The sequence below is a fragment of the Nycticebus coucang genome, chromosome 6 (assembly GCF_027406575.1).
Source record: "Nycticebus coucang isolate mNycCou1 chromosome 6, mNycCou1.pri, whole genome shotgun sequence".
Taxonomy (NCBI): Eukaryota; Metazoa; Chordata; class Mammalia; order Primates; family Lorisidae; genus Nycticebus; species Nycticebus coucang.
The window spans coordinates 76,965,014-76,981,918 of record NC_069785.1 but is presented as its reverse complement, the minus strand read 5'-3'; the positions used below and the strand labels follow the sequence as shown (position 1 = coordinate 76,981,918).

Sequence of the window (16,905 nt, the reverse complement as noted above, 5' to 3'; positions counted from 1 at the left end):
ATAAAAAAGGCACTCCCTTTCCCCCCATCTCTCCTCACACTAAGCACAGCACATCACACACACAGGCCTCTAGGAGGCAGTGAGTCAGAGCCAGGGGTGGGGGAAAGCAGAATGGGGGGAGGGCAGCAGGGCCATCTGGTGTGTGAAGTTACAACAATCTGCTAATGAAACCTCTTCCCAGACTAGAACCCAGGCTGGGCCAGCCTTGCTCACACTGCAACCTGCTATCTGGGTCCAGAGGCCATAAGACTCACAAGTTCCAAGCCCCTCCCCTAGGAGACTGGGTGGGCAACAAGGAGCAGACAGATTGTCCAGATGCAGAAGCTGAGGCTCAGACACAGCCTCCTCACCCAACACAGACATCCCAAGTCATTACTAGAACAGCAAGAATTTATTGAGCACTTCCTGCAGGGCAGGGCCAACTGTACACTAGTTCATTTAATCTTCCCAGCAATAAAGAACATGAGAATTTCTTGTCCCTATTTTACAGATGAGGAAGTAGAGGTGAGGGAGGTTATGTAACCTACACAGAGCGTGACCTGCCTCTCACCCTATATTGGCTGAATCTCAAATCTCGGCACAGCCCACCCCTGAGTTCCAGGCACCTACTCCAGAGGCCTCCAAAGGCACATACGGACAACTTGGAGGGTGGAGGCAGAGGGACAGGCTTGGACACGGAGATATATTTCTTCCAGTCCCATCCATGTTTGGCCAGGAACTCATGGGGACAAAGTGTTTCAACGCATTGGATGGAGGACAATGATGAGGGGCCAGAAGGGAGTTGGCAGGGTGATTGTGGTGCAATTAACCCCTCTTCCTGACAGGGTGGTGGGGGGGGAGGGATCCTCTCCACTCCACCCTCTCCAGGGCCAGCACCTGCCTGCCTGCACCTCTGCTCTCCTCCATAGTGACAGGTCTGCACCCCTCCCTGTGATGGTGACAGAGCTCTCTGAGAATGCCTTGACAGTGCCTTTGTTCCCCTGAAATAAAAGAAAATCGAGCTACAAAGGAAAACCTCAGGTAGCTTTTAACAGGCCCCAGCTGCCTGGGGCAGAGTGTGTTTAAGCTGGAGGCAGTTGTCACCGGAGCAGAAGGGGGAGCCGCCCAGTCCCCCTCCCACCCCTCCTGTGCCCTATTTGGGGAGGGGAGCCCCCCATGATTGCGTTTACTTAAGCGAAGGAGAAAATCAATGAACATTGATAGAGAAATGTAAAGCTGCTGTCTGCCGTGTGTGTATATGTGTGTGTGTGTGCATGCGTGTCTGTGCCCGCACATGTGCTGCCTGGATTGACTGGCTCTGGGCCCTTGAGCCTTGAGGGTGGGGGCTGGGAGTCAATCCCTGGCACGTGCCCATGCAGGGACGCTAGTGGCTGGGGGAGGGGCAGCAGCCGAGTCTCTAACTCGAGTTAAGAGAGAGATTAATATATTCAATCTGCTCCAGGGTAATTGAAGGAACAATTGCAGTGTTTTTCTAAAGCCCATAAAACTGCCTCATTTGCAAGGAGGAGCTGACCTGCCTCAAGTCCTCCATATTTGATGGAACACAGGAAAGAAAGAGAAGGGGCGGGAACATTGAAGTCCCAGTGCCAAGGGACTGGGACATTAGCCTGGGAAGGGGCTGGCCATCCTGGTCTAACCTGTTCTCACCTTCCCCACCTCCCACCACTTTGTTGGTAGCAGCCCAAGCATTGTCTTCCAGATCCTCAGTTTCTCTACCTATGAAATGGGCCGGTGACATTCCCCTCCACCAAGAGAGTAGGGGGAGCAGCAGAAACGGAGGCTTCACAAGATGACGGAAGCCAGCTCTGAGGGGCCGGCACTGATGGAAAAGGGCGTGAACAGAGTGCCCAACTCCCCCAGCCAGGCCAGCCCTCCCTCACATACCGTTCTCCCCGTACTGTATTAAATGGGCAGTAAACAGTAAAGTTAATGAAATGCGCATCGGGTGCCTCTGCTGCTTGAACCATTCTGGTCTCCAGGGCAATAGAAATAGCATAGGCAACAGCCAACAATAAAAGGCATAATGAATTTAAAAGCAGGGCCAAGGGGGAGAGTGAGGATTTAGAGCCTGGGCCCAAAGGCAGGAGGATGCCTGGGGCTGGGAGGGTGTGGCCTAGAGCTTCAGCAGCCAGAATGGGGACCAGAGGCGACAGGGAGAGGGAGGGGCAGAGGGAGAGAGATGCTGAGACAGGGGGGCTAGGGACCAGCAGAGAGGACGCTGGCCACTAACAACAGCTCCGTGGATTTCTCTCCTTCCCCCTCCACTTCTTAACGGAGGCCCCCAGCCTGTTGGTGACAAATCCACAAACAGAATCCTCAGGCATGGAGCCAGGTGCTCAACGTTTGGTGATTGCTTTATTAGCTTTTTCTTTTCTTCCTTACTCCCTCAGGGCTCAAAAAAAAAAAAAAGTGTTTTAAGCGGAAGGAATAATATATATATTAAAAAAACCTTGAAAGCCTCATTTAAAAGGCTCCTGGGAAACGGAATCATTTCCATGAAACAAAACTGCGATTGTTGGAAGGGGTGAGTGGGGTGGCGCCTGTGGCTCAAGGGAGTAGGGCGCCGGCCCCATATCCTGGAGGTGGCAGGTTCAAACCCAGTCCCTGCTAAAAACTGCAAAACAAACAAACAAACAAACAAAAAGGAAGGGGTGAGTGCTGGGGGAGGAGGCCCACCAGCTGCTCTTCCTCCTCCTCACCTTCCTTGCCCTCCACCTGGAACCCAGAAATCTCTGAGCTAAGTGGGAAGAGGCTCCAGCACCTCTAATGAGGGAGCCCCCAGGGTGGCTCCCAGAGCTGCAAGCAAGGGATTTTTAAATTTATGTTTCCAGAAATTTCATCCCTGGGAATTTCCAGCCCAAAGTTTCCCTCCTAAACAGTTCTGCCTGTGGGAGGTTGCCATTAAATCTTCAGGGATCTTTTGGGAGGGAGGGGGAAGTATCTGGAGGTTTGGAGGGTTGAGAGGGTCTGGTGGCACCAGGCCCAAAGCTGTTGTAACCTTCCCCTGCCATTCCCCATCTCTCCAAGAGGCATCCATTGTCCTTAAGAGTGCAGCCTTCTGGTCAGGCTTTAACGTGCACTTTCCTGCTGTCCTCGCCCTCAGGGACCCACTCTGCCCAGCACTGGACAGGGCACCCTCCTTCTCCCCTTTACCCTGGAGGTGTGTGGCCATGTGGTCTCCAACCTGCTGAGAGTGACAGGAGGCAGTGTCGGGGCAGGGTAAGTCAGGCGAAGCTCTACCAGGAAAGGAAGCTCCTCTGCCTGGGAAGGGTGCTGCCCATGGCTGGGATGACCTGGACCTAGTTATCCTCCATGCAGGGGCACTCCCCTTTGCAACACTGCCTACATGCTGCCAGTGTCCCCATTCATGGGCCCAAGGAGTGATTCTATCCTGGAGGCTGTATGTCCTGCAAATATTCAGCACATACACTCCACACACTCACAGAGGACACTGGAGGACTAGAGAAGGGAAACTGTTCACTGTCCATGACATATTAGCACAGGGGACTTGATTGTTCCAGTTGCTGGGTCTTTAGGACTCAGGAAATACAGTAAGCAGTGTTGGCATAGCCATTTAAGACCACATAACCCATGCTGAGAAACCAAGTGATTCGCATTCCAAGTCAGTTGGCTCTGAGCTCTGACCTGGTCTCACACTGAGCCCTGCCTCCTGCTCCCTCCTCATTGGTGATCATCTTGATCAGTGCACTCTTATCCCCACCCCACTCCACCCCTGCTCCGTAGACTTACAGCCCCCATGATCATCATCATTTCCAGTTACAAAAAAATGGACACACTCTACACATACTGAAGAACAACTTGCGATCCTGCCATGAAGTTCTAAACTGAAAAGATTCAATTGTTGAAATGCCTAATGCAAACAGGACCGAGAATAACTTACAAGGGAGGAACCAATGCTGGGAAAGCTTCCTGGAGGAAGTGGCCTTGAATCTAGACATTTGTGTCTGCAAACCAGAAACCATTCCTGGCCTTGAACTGAATATGGCTCACTGAGAGCCTGGTCTTGCTATTGTCCTTTCGGCTGTGTCTTTGGGCCTCCAAGACCCAGCACCAGAAAGATGCCTGCCTTCCTTAGGCCACCCCACTGGACTGAGTTCACCAGAGCTGAAAGAAACAATAGACGCCTGGCCTCTGTTCTTCCAAGGACCCCTCTCCATTGTTTGCTCCCTGTACTTCCTGGCCCTGTTGTCAGGGTTGTGATTGCTGAATCCCCCTGGAGGGAAGCGATTTTCCTCTCCCTTGAAAGTCATTTTCTTGTCTTGCTAGAAGCAGACATCTGACACTTTAAGAGGGAGCATGGCGGAGAGATGATGGCTTTAAATAACAGACATTAGAGTTGCTGAGGACATTTCATGAACCCTCCTCCCCTAGCATCCTCTCCCCTCCCTCACATCCATTTAGGGCTCAAGTCTGAAGAGCACAGGCCACATGGCCTGTGGCTCTGGTGGCGAGGCTATGCTGGAACCTGAAGAGCAGAGGACACTTCCCCTAAGCTCTGTGTCTCCTGCATGCCCAGTCCTGTGAAAAACTGTAGGGCACAGAGGCCAGGCCAAGGCTCTAAAGTCAGGGATCGTCGTACAGTCTGGGGAAATAGAATGTCACCTAAGAGCCCAGATAACACCCATCTCATTTTATAAGCTCAGCACCCAGCACAGAGCTAGGTGGTCAAAAGTATGTGTTGATCAACTGATGAATTAATGAATGAACAGGGGGCACTGTGGGCTGTGTTAACGGGCAGAGTGACCTGGGCAGGAGAAGCTGGTTCCTGGGTCCCTGCTCATCCTTCTGGTTCTGCTGGTGCACACTGCCCCATTGCTCATCCTGAACTACAGCTCAGATCCTATCCTTTTCCCACATAAACCTCCTCCATGGTCTCCTGAATTGAATACCTATCTACTGTTCTGCCACTATGCCCTTGACTTTCTCTAGCCACAGGCCCCCTCCTAGCCCAACTCAGTGTGGAGCACCCCTGGGCTCCACATCAACACCCGACCAATGCACTGTGGCAGAGAGGCACTGCAGAAGCGCCGGCTGCCTTTGGTCATGGACTTCAGTTTCCAACCTGGGCTGTCCTCCTGCTGCCAGGCAGACCCTTCCCTCCTCCACAGCCACCTTGTTATGATCCCTTCTCCTGGAATACCCTCCGCAAAGCCCAGGATTGCCTTTCCGGAATCTACCACCTTAGCAGAGGGTTGATGGATGAGTGAATGGGTAAGTGAGTGAATGAGGGAATGCATGCAAAAGAATCATCTCAAATGACACCTCGTCTAAGAAGCCATTCCTAGGCACAAAATTGACACGCGTGTTCCCTTCCAGCAACGTCTCACAGAACCAGGAGTGATGCCCATGTTGTACCCAACTGTCTTAAAGCTACATGACACCCTGAGCTTAGGGACCGATCTAGCTTTGGCTTCTATGCACTATTACGCATTTAGGTTCCCAGGAAATGTTGTTGACATTAAACGGATTCAAATATCCTTAGCCTGAGTTTCTCTACCTGTAACATGGGCTACTAGTTGCTCTATCAGCTTTTGCTGGTGCTGGCTGTGAGGCCCACTAGACAAGATGCCTTGTTGCAGAGCATGGCCGTGCTGAGGGACATTCCAACAGCTTGGATAAGGCCCCTCACCTGGGCCTGAGACTGCCAGGGTCCTAGCTCAGACTGAGCCCCTCCTGGTCATGAGAGCTGGATGGTCTCGAGGATGGGCACACAGAGGAGGTCTCCTGGTCATGTGGAGCCTCCCAATCTGGTAAGAACATGTCAGATTGAGGTCGGGGACTGAAGGGTCTCAGGGGACACTCACCCATGGAGCAAAACAAATTCCCTCCAGCTGGGTCTCTGCTCTTTTTTGCCCCATTTTCTGTCTGCCCCTTCAAACTGGGACTCCCTGTGTCCATGCTCAGACCACATGCTCCCTGGACCAAATAAGGCAGCCTTGGGGAGCTCTGCTGTTCTGCTCAGTGAGGGGCTGAGGACAGCTGGGCTATCAGAGAGGCTGTGTCTCATGCCTGGTGGGCTTAGAACCTGTGCTGGGGCCCAGGGAGCACGCACCTGCAGCCTGGGAAGCTGGGCCTCCGGGTATGATGACATCAGTTCCTGCTCGCCAGCTTGCAAAGTGGAGTCTGAGGTAGGAGGCTGAGGGGCCCGGTGGACGTGGAAGGCCACACTGTAGGCCAGGCTCCCGCAGTGGCGGGTGGTGGGGTCGGCGCTGGCCCGGAGCAGAGCCAAGCTGCCGCAGTAGCGGTATAGGTCCTCGTGTTCTCGCGCCTCCAGGTTCATGCGGGGTTGGTCTGGCCTTGGGAAGATGGGGAAGATGGCCTCGCCCACCCGCTGGGCTGCCTGTCCTGAGGGTCCGTCCAGCCTCAGTGCCTCTACCCTCAGCTGTGCATCATGCTGACCATCATTCTTGCAGAACCCTGGGTGAGGCAACATGGAGCTTAGAGATGGTCTTTGGGGTCTCTCTGTCTCTGACAGGGGGAGAGGAGGACAAGCAGAGGCTTGGGGACCCCCGGGATGCCCAGCCCTTGCATTGAAGCCAGGCAGGCTTGGCTAAGGTTTCCCTGATGGGTGGCCTCCTATCAAGTCCCCACCCTTGCTTCCCTCCCTCTACCAAGGCCCAACCCAAGCTCATGGCGGGGGCATGGGACAGAGAGGAAGGCTCTTAGCCTGTGGCATGGTCCTGAGTTCTGCCAACACCCTAGATCAGGGAAGAGTTCAGTCTGCCCCTATTTCTGCCCACCTGAAGCCTACGACTTGGTTTTCCCATTCTGTCATGTCCCTCCCTCTTCCTCCAGGCAGCCAGCCTGGATGGCCTCACAGTCCAGGCATGGGTGTTCTGCTCCTTCCAGCTCACTTTACTATCTGTTTGGGATTCCTGCCTCTTCAGCTGGTCTGGAAGCTCTCAGAAGGCAGGGTCAGATCTCGTTTCTCTTCATTTCAGTTCACCCCCATACCCACAACCATGGGGTGCTCAGGGCCAAGCGCTCAGGTGGTTGGTTCTAATGTTACTCACTGTAACTCACCAGTCCACTGCCCAGGACTGGCCCCAAGCCTGTGCTTAGCACTTTTAAATGCACAAAGTCATCTCTTATCTGCCCTTCCATTTCCTTGTCACCCTGCCTTATGTGATAAGCATCAGTCCCAGTTTGTCAGGCTGAGTCACACTGAAGGAGGCAGGGGCTCATGGAGGACCAGCATTTGAAGAGCTTTGCAGTGCAGTTTGAAGCTCTAACCACACCCCTCCAAGTTCTCCTGAGGCTCCTGGAGGTCTCTGAGGGGCTAGAAAAGGAATGCCAGGGCTCTTTTCTCCCCCCCACCCCCACCTTTACTTCATACCTTTGGGCAAAGTAAAAATAAACTTGTTCCTGGTGACGGGGAGGCTCTGGCCAGGATCCTGCTGCTCAATGACATCAGTGACCGCACAGCAGGCAGGGAGGGGGTTCCCATCATTCACCTGCAGCTGCACCCCAACCCCAGAGCCTGCCTGCAGCGGGTTCTCAGCTGACAGCCGTAGGGCATATCTGCCACCCTCATTAAACCCCACGCTCAAGACCTCAAACTCCAGGTCTAGTGTTTTCTCCTCAGCCTTCAGCCTCTGGCTCAGCAGGGATGCAGGGACCCAGGGCTCAGGTCCCCTGGAGGCCATGGCCACTGTGAGGGACTGACCTCTCAGCACTGTCCCCTCCTGCTCACAGTCCCAGCCAGGGTCCAGTCTGAAAGCCTATAGGCTGGGTGCTCAGGGCCCCTCCCACCCCTCTCTGTTTGTTTGAGGAGAAACCAGGTAACAAGCCAGGAAGCTGGGCCTGGGCCTTGGAACAAAGGCAGCCATTGATCCCTCCCCTTTAGCATTTATTCCTTCAACAAGCATTCAGTGAGCCCCTACTGTGTGCCAGATGCTGTTAGGCATTTGGAATATAACAAGGATGCAAGTAAAACCTCCTGCTCTCCGAAGCTTATCTTCCAGTGGGGAGACAGACAAAAAGAAACAGTAATATTGAAAATAAGTAAATTATAATGTATGCTGGAAGATCTAATGCATGCTAGAGGGTCCAGATGAAGACTCTGGTGTGGGGAGCACATGGGTATGTGGTATTCAGAACCTCCCATTTCTGGTAGAGCCTGTCGCCATATGTCTATGTTTTCCCAAGAGTTCTTTTTTTTATTTTTTTATTTTTAGAGACAGAGTCTCACTTTGTTGCCCTCGTTAGAGTGCTGTGACATCACAGCTCACACCAACCTCCAGCTCTTGGGTTTAGGTAATTCTCTTGCCTCAGCCTTCTAAGTAGCTGAGACTACAGGGGCCCACCACAACATTTGGCTATTTTTTGTTGCAATTTGGCCGGGGCCGGGTTCGAACCCAACACCCTCCATATGTGGGGCTGGTGCCCTACACACTGACCCACAGGCGCTGCCCTACCCAAGAGTTCTTGACTTGGGTGTGGGAGGTTCTCAAGGGAAGGGAAGCAGTATCTGTTTCCCTGGGAGTATGCTCTTAGTTTATCTTCTTAATCAAGACTTACAATGTGGGACATAGCACCACTTTGCAAAGAGCTCAGAGCCTCTCACACCAGAGTTGTCAACCTAGAATCCATTCTTTGTGATCCTGGGTCCCAGTGGGTGATGCAAAATCCTGGACACATCTCAGTAACTATGTCTATTGCCGCCACCAACCACCATCATCACCACCAACCACCATCATTATCACCATCACCATCACCACCACTAACCACCATCACCACCACCACCACCATCACTACCACCATCACCATCACCACCACTAACCACCATCACCACCGCTACCACCATCACCATTACCATCACCACCACCATTATCACTCTTACCATCACCTTCACCACAACCATGCCATCACTATCACCATCACCACCACTACCACCATCACCATCGCCACCACTACCACCACCATTACCACCATCACCACCATTACCACCATCACTACAGCATCACCATTACCACCATCACTATCACTATCACCATCACCACCATCCACCATCACTACCAGCATCACCATCACCCCCATTACCACCATCATCATCACCACCACTACCACCACCACCATTGAGCCCACCATCATCACTAATACCACCACTACCACCACCACCATCACTAATACTGGCACCATCATCAATACCACCACCACCATCTCTAACACTACCAGACCTTTACCACAGCTGCCACCACCACCATCACCACCACCACAACCATTCCCACCACCGTTTCCATTATCACTAAAACCACCATCATCACCACTATTACCATCACCACTATTACCATCATCATCATGACCCTACCAGCAGCATCACCATCATCATTGTCATCATTATTCAACATCATCATCAGTGTCACTAGTGGTACTGTTCGTTGAGAAGATACTGGTTACCAGGGTCTCTATCTGGCTCCGTCAGGGAGATATAATTATTTCCCTTTTTACAGAAGAAGAATTGGAGGCTGAAAGAATGTTGAGAACCTTACCCAAAGTTACATGGCTGATAAGTAGAGTTGAGATTTGAATCCAAGGATTCTATCTACACTTTCTCCTACTAAATATGTCCTGGGACTGGCTCCAAGATTTAATTCCCTCCTATTAAGGAATTGCATACCTTAAAACTGTAGAAGTACCCAGCTAAGGGTCCTAATGTATAAGGCAGGCTTCCTCTGCAATGATTAAAATTCATTTTCTTCAGTTTGCCCAAGGAGAAACTGAGGCAAAGAGTTCTAGTTACTTGGCTTGTAGATGAAGTTTAACAGGTCCATTCCCTCTGGGTGTCAGTGCCCTGTCTGTATGATGAGAGACAGAGGGGTGGACAAGTCATCCCTCAGCTCTGGTGGTCTGAAGTCTAGATCTTATTGGGAAAGGCCACAGCATGGCCATTTGAGGGAGAGGGCGGGAGGCCACGGTTTGCTTCTCTTGGCTCTAAGATCTTAGAGCTTGGTGACTCAGTAAGAGCAGCTCTCTTCTCTTGCATATTTGGAGCACCCCCCAGAGATGCTGTAAGATGGGAATGAGTTCCTTCTGCCTCAGAGCCAACCTCCCTGTGCTACACCCCAGCCCCATACCCCTGCAAGCAGGGGCTATGCCTGGAAATCACTTCTTCTCCTGGTCTGTTCGTCCGGAGTCCCTTCAATGTGTTCCTCTTTCCCTCCTTCCTCTCTGCTGTTCCTCCTTCCAAATTTCTGCAAAAGATCTGAGGTGGCTCTGTTGGCTTTAGCATGGTTTTAGGACTCTCCAATGCCGAACATCCTCACCCTTCCTATTTCTCGCCTCCCCTCCCCACTCCTCCAGGAAGACACACTCTTTTATTTATGTATGTGTATGGTTACTTTTTTTAAAAAATGGGATAAAATACATAACATAAAATTTACCGTCCTAACCACTTTTAAACATGCAGCTCAGAATTCTTCTCATCTTGCAAAACTGACACGCTATACCCCTTAAACAACGCCCCTTCCGCCTCCCCCAACTCCCTGGCAGCTACCATCCCACTTCCTGTCTCTGAGAATCCGACTACTCTTACTTCTTCACAGAATTGGAAGCCTACAGCATTTGTCTTTTTGTGACTGGCTTATTTCATTTAACATAAAGTCCTGAGGAAGGCTCACTTTTGTTCCAAGCCAGGCCTGCCCTTTCTCACCTCTCTGCCCTTGCTGGTGTGATTTTCTCTGCCAAAAGTCCCCGTGCCACCTGACAAAACCCAACTCATCACAGACTGGCTAAAGTCTCCTCCCCAGCAACCCAGGCAGTGATGCTCTCCTCACCTCGTTTTGCAGTGTTCTTTCCTGTCTCAAATGATTTGCCCACACTTAACAAGAATGTTCCTTCAGGGATCATGTTAGTGTACCCAGGACATGAGTGGGCAAGGAATAGGTGCCTGGGTGACGGTTTGCAGTGGTTCTCAACCTTCATAATGCCGCAATATATTTTCATTGTTAAAAAGGGATCGCAACCCACAGGTTGAGAACCGCTGGTCTAAAGCAATATGGAATGAATGAATGAGCTAGTGAATGAATGGATGGATGGTAAATGGAAGAATAAATGAATTGAGGAACAAACCTAACCCAGCCCTGCTTGTATGGAAAGGAATGAAAAATAGTTATTTTGGGTGGCACCTGTGGCTCAGTGGGTAGGGCGCCAGTCCCATATACCAAGGGTGGCGGATACGAATGTGGCCCCATCCAAACTGCAACAAAAAAATAGCCAGGTGTTGTGGTGGGTGCCTGTAGTCCCCACCTGCTCGGGAGGCTGAGGCAAGAGAATCACCTAAGCTCACAAGCTGGAGGTTGCTGTGAGCTGTGTGACGCCACGGCACTCTACCGAGGGTGATAAAGTGAGACTCTGTCTCTATAAAAAAAAAAAAAAAAGAAAAAGAAAAATACTTATTTTGGCCATTTTGTCTCTATTCCATATGTGAGAAGCAAAGACCATTTTGGGCTTTTGAGTCAAATTGGAAAGTGGAGATATAGCTTGGTGCCTCAGTGGGCCAGCTGGTGCCCAAGAGGGAGGGTAGCAGTATGGGGCTAAGTGGTAAGGCAGGAGGCAGGGGCGCCTGATGCTCAGGCTTCTTTGGGCCTGGCCTCATCTCCATGGAGATAGTCTGGAAATCTCAAAGGATTTTAGCAAGTCTGAGTTGGGGGCACTCCCATTTCACAGATCTCGGGAGAAACGGAGCCCAGGGTGCAAAGCAGGAGCAGATCCTTACTCCTTTCCCAGGATTGTACTTGTACCTGCCTCCCTGATTCAAAAGGTTTAGACTCCAGGAGAGGCTGTCCCTGGGGGCAGGCCTGCCTTTCCAGAGGTGTCAATCAGGGGTGTGAGATGTGGGAAGGTGTTGGGAGGTGAGGCGGGCAGGGAGCAGGTCTTGGAAGGCTGACTTCTAAGTCAGCTTCTGCAGCTCCAGCCTGAAAGACCTTAATGGGGCCCTTGAGTTGTCTTTCTTCCCTAGAAGAATGGCCACTCAGAAGTTGCTGGTTTTGTCTTCCAGAGCCTGGGCCTGTAATTAGTCCACCTCAGAGGGCCCCTTCCTGCTTCTCACAATGACTCCTTTCAGCCTTCCTCAGCACCACCCCCTCCTGAGGCTCTTATCCCCATCCTCAAGGACCCACCTCCAGCTCTCTCCCCCACCCCCACCCAACTTCCCACTTCTGCTTAGAGCTGAATCTTTCTGGCAAGCAGGGGTGTCTGTGAATCCTGGATCATGCCTTGAACCTGGGACTGGGACTCTAATCCCCTTCCGCAGATGAGGAAACAGAGGCCCAGAGAGATCAGGTAGGTGGCCAAGGGATGGACCTCAGATCTCCTGCCTTTTAGGCCGGGTGATCATGTGGCCATCACTGGGCTTTCCCCACCCAGTCCCCTAACATCCTCACCTCTTCTCATTTCTGGCCTCTCCGTCCCACAGCCCACTCCCTTCAAGTCCACAGTGCCTGGGGCTTGGAGGGTGACAGGACTACGGACTCAGACTGGCAAAGGGAAGGATGGCAGACTGTCTCTCTCCACTGCACAGAGCGAGGAAGGGACTATAGGGGCGAAGGGAAAACTCCTTCACCCTCTGAAGGTTCCCTGAAAACCACTGGTGAGAAGCAGATGAATAGGAGAAAAGGTATACAAATGTATTAACATGCACACGTGAGCCTTCAGAATGAGGACCCAAAGGTACTGGGGAAGTTGTCCATTTCCATGCTTAGGTTCAACCGCCATGTAGTAACATGACTGGATGAAAAGGGTGTGATCTACTGTTCACAGACTAAGCGGGGAATCCCATCGAGGCCTGTCTGTCTAGATCGGTGTTTTTCAACCTTTTTTATCTTTTTACCACACACGTGAACCTTATAGTTAAATGTCTGTGGCACACTTAAATGATGTTGATTAAAAAAAAGTAAAAAACAGAATATACATGCTGTGCTTTGAACTTCCTCTTCTTTTTTTTTTTTTGGCTGGGGTCAGGTTTGAACCTGCCACCTCCGGTATATGGGGCCGGCACCCTACTGCTTGAGCCACAGGCACCACCCCATGAACTTCTTTCAAAAATGATTTAATACATGATCTTCACAAATTTTTATGGCACACCTAAGATCCTCTCACAGCACACCAATGTGCCACAGCACGCAGGTTGAAAATCATTGCTCTAGCTTCTGCTTGGCCTCCTGAGGATGTATTCTTTCCTTCTGGCTGTGGAGCAGGACCCTTTCTGGAATGGGGGTCTTATGACCTACAGTCAAACAAGGTAGGTCAGACTTTTTTTTTTTTTTTAATGACCAGTTTTTATACAGAAAGGCCAAGAGAAAGTTTGAGTAGTATTTTTAGCCTTTATGCTGGCTTTGGGGAAAAGGGGTTCTAGTTCTATGACTCACCTTGGGGAAAAGGGATTCTAATTTCTATGGCTAGTCTCAGAGGAGAATGGGACTGAGGGACAGGAGGGCAAGAAAAGGTCAGAGAAAAACTTTGGCTTCTGAGGTCTATATTTTAGGGTATTGTTTTCTGAGTCCCATTTGGGGTCTGCATTTGTGGTCACTCAGCTAGTGTCAGGAAAAGACAAAATTAGAATTCTGGTCTCATCACTCCACTAAGGGTTGTCTTGAATCTGTCTTCCATAACTGGGACACGTCTGTCCCTATAACATTAGCCCCATCAGGTTGTACACTTGTCCTTCCCTGGCCTCCTGCTCCAGGCTCTCCTGCCCTGAGTGCTGTCAAGAGAACCAGGCCATCCCTGAAGCCCTCTGGCTCTGGCCTTCAGCTGAGCAGAGCTGGAGGAGGGGAGCTAGGGCTGCACCAGTAATCTCCGGTCTTCCCCAACAGCCCCCCTCTGCCAGCCTTGCCTTGAAGGGGCTAAAGTTCCTGGCCTGGCAGGAGGGAGAGGGTAGCCTCCCTGGCCGCGTCAGCAACACTGACCTTTGGCTCCATGTGTCCAGTGACCCAGCTGCCGCACCAGGCACCAAGACACAAATCGTCCTGACACAGTGTCCAGCAGCCTTGGGGCCCTGCAGACTCGGGCGTGTTCTGAGACCAGCACCATTCCTCTTGGAGCACCAGGAACAGAAAAAACAGGTCAGGAGGATGGGAAATGGGCAAGAGCTGGTGGGGGCAGCACTGAGTCAGCCCAGGACAGGGCCCAAGATCTGAGATTTAAGAAGGGCAGGGGCTAGCTTGGAAAAGGTACCACCAAAGACATTGAGACAGAGAGCTACATACTTTACTCCGGGCAGGGGTGGGGGTGAGAGAGCAGGAGAGAGAAACACAAAGAAGACAGAGCGTCAAAGAGAGACATGTGGAGTTAGAGAAAGCATGAGGCAGAGACTTAGAAAGAGAGATAGGAGACAGACTGAGGAAGGTGGAGACAGACTGAGGAAGGTTGAGACAGAGAGTGCTAATAACAGGTATGGCAGAGACTGATGGCCAGGGACAGAAAGGCAGACAGGACAACAGACTGAAGCCAAATAGGAGCTATTAACAGGCAGACCCACCAGTGGGCACCGGTAGGCAGGGTTCTGCTGTGTTCTCATCATATGGAATACTGAGAGGTATGTCCCAGCTCTGCCATTTGGCTTAATCAAGTCTAGGGCCTCCCCCCAACTCCAAAGGGCATCTCCTAGCCTCAGAATGGAAAAGAGTCCAAGCTCTAGGAAGGAAGGTTTCTGGGGGAAGAGTGGTGAACTGTGTGTGGAGGGAGGAATCTCTGGCAAATCTCCCCTTAGCTCAGTCACTGACCTTGGCACATCATGTGCATAAGTTTCCTTTGGATGTGATGCAGTATTGGGTAGAGTAAGAAGTCTCTGAGGTCTCCTTCAACTTTATGATCTGGGCTTAGCTCAGTCTGTGTTTTTTGCAGCCAACTATCCTATTTAATGCATGACCTCTGCCTTATCATCCAAAATGGCTGCTTGAGATCCAGCCATCACGACTGCGTTGTTGCTAGAAGTAGGAGGGGGTAAAGAAAACATCTCTCTTTTACAGAACACATCCTAGGAGTTATGCTCAGTTCTATTTTTTCCATTTCACTGGCCAGTACTTCGTTGAAGGGCTGCATCTAGCTTCAAGGAAGGCTGGGGAATGTGCAATACTGGGCTGGGGACAGAATCCATTTCACACAGCTCAGTGATGCCTTCACAGCTCCTTACTCACAGCAGGCATATTAAAAAAAATTATGCATGCGATGTAAGTTTTTAAATATACATTTCAAACAAGTGAAAACCCTCCTTCATTTTTATAAACTCATCCCTCCCCAAGTGTGACCACTGTGAACAGTTTGCCGCGTGTCTGCCAGATTCACTTTTTATGTATATCCATACACACACACATATGTCTACCTAGTTAAAGAAGCATAAAATGGATCACGATTTCTGTATTGTTCAGCAACTTGCTTTCTTGGCTACAGTTACTTGGCAGTACGTCTTGGAGGTTCCACCATGTCAGTCCACAGCGAGGGACCTCCTTCTTTTCAAGGGCAGAATAGTAGTTTGCCATGTAGACCTGCCAAAGTTTATTGATGGGTATCAGGCTTGTTGCCAACTTTGTGCCATGACAAGCAGCCTTGGCATCTTCTCTGTGCATGTATGAAAGCATCCCCTGGGGATGAATTCTTAGAAGGGGGCCAAAGGTTAATTCTTTCTTTGTGTGGATTTAACCCTTTTACCCCCAAATCCTCTCCATTGCAAGAGGGTGGTCATATCCTAGTTGGCAGACTACTGCCCTGTCTCTGCTCGGCTGCTCTCCTTCCATCCCTTCCTTTCCTCCTGCTGGGTAGGCACATCTCTTGTACCATCCTCACCTTTAGCCCCCTCTTCTGGGGTCTTTCACCATCTCTGAAAGTCAATTGCACATCTGAAAGTCTGGACTCCTGGGCGGCCCTACCCTTATATTGACTGCACCCCTCCCCCTATTCCTTCGAGGAAGAAGCAGGACACTCTCCAGCTCCCTTCTCCTGAGAATTTACATCCTATTCTTGTCCTTTACTTTCTGCCTGCTATAGCACTAGGTTTGAGCACCTTCTGAGTACTTGTCTTCTTGCCCAGTTCGGTTGGCATCCCTGCAGGGTGCCCCTCTGGGAGGGGAGGAAAAAGTAAGTGAACCTGCTCTAGGGTGCTGGGTCCCCTGTCTTGCATCCTTGGGGGTTGTAGGAATGTGCTTGGGATGAAGAGCAGGACCCCAGAGCCCCAGCCTCTCTATGAGGGGTGAAAAAGAAAGCTCCCTAGGGAAACTTTTGATGTTTCCCTGGAATGGATCATACCTGGAATTCCAGCCCCAATGCCCCATAAAAGTGTGATAAATCCCCCACCCATGGTCAGGGCCCACAGCCCAGCTAGGCAGCAGCAGGGTGCTGATCCGGTTATTAAAAGCTGAGCTGGTGGTTCCCCTCTGGCTCAGTACTATTCATCAGGCAATTGCTGCCTGGGAGAGATGGATGGTGACAAATGAGGGTACCTAGGGGAGCCCATCGTGGCCACAGCTGGGGAAACTCAGCCATCAAAGCCCTGTGCAGGCTTCCACACCGAGGTGACTCTGAGGGCCAAGGAGATCAAGTTTCGGGCAAATGGTTTGGGGGTGGAGAGGCTCTGCTGCCAGAGACAAGCTGCCCAGTGTGTGATGTGGGGCCCCAGCCCCCCTTCTCTGGGCCTGAGCTGGAGAGATGGGGGTGGGGTGGGCTTCTCTGATCTTGGAATCAGAGGCAGGAGGCCTGGGAGAGGAGGAGGGGCAGGAGGCCAGGGGAAGGAGGGAGCTGCCTTCCTGGGAGGAGGAGATGAAACACCTTTCAAAGCAGGTGCTGGGGACACTGCTCAGGGCCAACTGCTGAGACCACACAAACAGCCATTCCTTCAGGGTCCCAGCCCAGCTGGTGCTGGGGCTCAGAAGTGAAGGCCCCAGTTTTGGG

General features: G+C 51.4%; 1 protein-coding gene across 1 annotated transcript in view; it reads left to right on the top strand.

Annotated features, from left to right (window-relative positions):
* The first annotated feature begins 14,012 nt into the window (after window positions 1-14,012).
* Window positions 14,013-16,905, top strand: part of STRA6 (signaling receptor and transporter of retinol STRA6) — a 29,891-nt gene continuing 26,998 nt past the window's right edge. Inside the window, exon 1 of the mRNA XM_053595825.1 lies at window positions 14,013-14,084. The gene's annotated coding sequence lies outside the window, so the exon portion shown is untranslated. The remainder of the gene's footprint in view (window positions 14,085-16,905) is intronic.